At 39.9% G+C, this 3,196-nt stretch overlaps 1 pseudogene; it reads right to left on the reverse strand.

The window, feature by feature from the left end:
• Positions 1-1,257: 1,257 nt before the first annotated feature.
• On the reverse strand, positions 1,258-1,716 carry LOC114045465 (annotated as a pseudogene).
• Positions 1,717-3,196: the final 1,480 nt, after the last annotated feature.

Here is a 3,196-nt window from a genome sequence, read left to right on the forward strand (position 1 = left end):
GCTTGCAGTTTAGAAAGGAACCAACTTCTCCTAATGTATTGTTAATATCTGTGCAGGATACATCAGTGCTTCTTTTATAGAATAGTTTGATAGAGAATAGTTTGATAGAGAATAGTTTGATTGGTGAACTTCAGGGATTTCCTGTTCGTCTTAAGAAAGGAAAATACCTTGACACATAATGTTCATCTTTGTGTCCAATATGCCACATCGATTCAGAATCAATCCAATCTGAAATAAAAAATTAAACATGAATTTCTACTTGTTCAGCTTTTAGTCCTGGCTATAGAATCTAAGTTTTGACAGTGTCTGTTTAAGTTCAGCTTAAGTAGAATTTGTGCCCTATTTTAAGAGGAAGAGTGAATCTGACAATTCCGTATGAATGACAGTAATGTTTCATATCTGATTTTCTTACCCTGAAGGTTTGAGATTGCTATTTTTTTCGTAACGTAAATTTGACTTCTTCACTTGAAGCTAAAAAAAGAATGAGTCCTAATAGGTACATGTTTTCCTATAAAATGTTTGTGTAATTTTATTTCAAATAAAAAAATAAAAAACAAAACCTGCCCCATTGTTTCAGATAGTAGTTCATCCAAATTAGCATTCTATTTTTAACAATACTACTAAGGGACATGTTATAGGACATATGATTAATCTCTATAACATTAATTTTGAAGATTAAGAATGTTCATCAATATGTACCTGTTATGCTAATAACCTGTTATGGCTCTATCATCTATGATATTTATATCTATGTTAATAGTTATATTTATATCTCTCTATATATTTATATTATATCTACAAAATATTGAAGTTGGAAGGGACCTCAGAGACTATCTAGTTAAACCTCTTTAGTTTATAGATAAGAAAACCAAAGCCCAGAAGGATAAAATTAACTGTCAAAAGACACAGAGGCAGTAAATGAGAGAGATAGCTTTTGAACTCAATGGTTCTCAATGTGTTATTCTGTTTATTACACCATGCTGACTCATAAGGATATCATTACGGGGTTCAAAAGTAGATAGAATAGACATCTCTAGCCTCTTCTCCCCTGACCTTTATCCAATGGAGACTTTAATTCCCACTAAGTGAAGAAATAGGATATTGGGGCCAAAAGCTTGGCCGTGATTTAATCCTTAGAGGAGGGGGTTATTGGATTAGAGTTCAGTTTTCTGGTTCAAGCTAAACTTCTAGTTGCCATTTCTTTTTTTTTTTTTTGAGTTAGATGTGACTTTGTCATTTTAATACATAAACCAAAACTTATGCAACCAGAGCAGAGGCTGTAGATGATTCATATTTCCAATTGGGTGGGATCACTCTCTTGGTCTTGTAGTACCGAGCCAGCCGGTGAATTCGGCTCTCGTTCAGAATTAGACGGAATTTAGAATCCTTGTCCTTTCTGTTTCTCTCGAGATGCTTTCGAACAGCAACAGCTTTCTTGATCAAGTGATAAAGATCTTCAGGAAGATCAGGGGCAAGTCCCTGGGACTTTAGAATTCTCCAAATTTTGTTGCCAGTTACAAAGCGTCCTTGTGCCGCGCCGTGAGAATCCCTCAGGATCACACCGATCCGGGAGGGTGTCAGGCCCTTCTTGGCCGGCTTGTAGATATGCCCCATCACGTCGTCCGCCTAAGTGGGCTTCAGCCACTTGCGTGCCCTGCGGCGGTGCGGCAGAGCCGACTGGGACAGACCCTTCCCGGGAGCGTGCCTGCGACCCATGATGGCAAGGATCAGGCAGTGAAAGGGTGGTTGCCATTTTTTAATGGAGATAAAGGGACCCCAAGCATTATATCCAAGTTTTGATCCCTTTCCTACCAAATACCAGTTCCACAATGAACACACATAGCTCTCCTCTCTCTCACTCTCATCACCTCTACCCTGCCCCTTCAAGCAGGTGTAAGTACAGATCATTGATCTTCACCAAAGAGGAAAGAGTCCCATTACTAGTAGACTTTTGTATTCAAGTTACATATGGGTAACACATTACAAAGTCAGAATTAAAACCTGAGACCTCTGTCTCCTAGGTGAAGCAAGGCAATGAGCATTTATTAAGGACTTACTGTATGCTAGCTAGGTGGTGCAATGGATAGAGCACCAGGCCTGGAGTCCTTAGTTCAAATACAGCATCAAACACTTACTAGTTGTGTGACCCTGGACAAATCACATAACCCTGTTTGCCTCAGTTTCCTCATCTGTAAAAGGAGCTAGAGAAAAAAATGGCAAACCACTTCAGTATCTTTACCAATAAAACCCCAAATAGGGACATGAAGTGTCGGACATGACTGAAACCATGGAACAACAAAAAAATATGCCAGATGTTGTGCTATGTGTTGTGGATACAAATCTAAATGAAAACAAAGACAGTTCCTGCTCTAAGGAACTTACATTCTAACATGGAAGACAATTCACATAAAGGAAGTGAAAAGTGGGAAAGTGGGGGGGGGTATCATATGGGTACATTATGTTGAAGTCCCAAAATTCAGAAGCATAGGCAGAAGAATGCAGGTTCCCTGGCCTGGGTATATCTCCAGAATGGAGGCTGTGGAGGAACTCACCACTGAGAATGGTATGGTAGAAGGTATGGTAGGTACCAGCTGGTATGAGAGAAGGATGTTCCGGGGTAAGAAGGCTGGAGGGGTGGATGGATGTTCCAGGGTGAAGAAGTGCTAAGACAGTCAGGGGTGGGGAATCTGCAGCCTGGAGACTACATGTGGCCCTCTAGGTCCTCAAGTGTGGCCCTTTGACTGAATCTAACCTGCAGCCTTGTCTCGAGGCACAAATTTCCCATCCTTGTTAGGTGGTGAGATAGGAAATTCCAGGGTGAGATAGGAATTGAGGTATGTTGAAATAGAGGAAATCAGAAATATAGTCAGGAGAAGACTGAAGGTTGTCAGCTCGTTGTAAGTAATAGACACTTAATAAATGTTTGCTGAATTAATGAATGGATCTCTTAATATTTAAAAGTCCTGATTTTTGTATCAGTCTGTCTCCCAACGAGAGCTTGTCCATCTCTATATTAATTTTCATTGTCATTATCCTATTAGTTAATTGTTTCTTCCTATAGCGCATATAATAGTAGGATAATGGTTTTTATTTTGTTTTATCTACCGTGGTTGGGGGGGAGGGGAGAGGGAAAGGGAGCCATCCAGCCTTTGGCTGCTAAGAACTTGGAAGTGAGAGGTAAAGGCAATGTGGCCTT

Source organism: Vombatus ursinus, unplaced genomic scaffold (genome assembly GCF_900497805.2).
Source record: "Vombatus ursinus unplaced genomic scaffold, bare-nosed wombat genome assembly UNPS02014778.1, whole genome shotgun sequence".
NCBI classification, from domain to species: Eukaryota; Metazoa; Chordata; class Mammalia; order Diprotodontia; family Vombatidae; genus Vombatus; species Vombatus ursinus.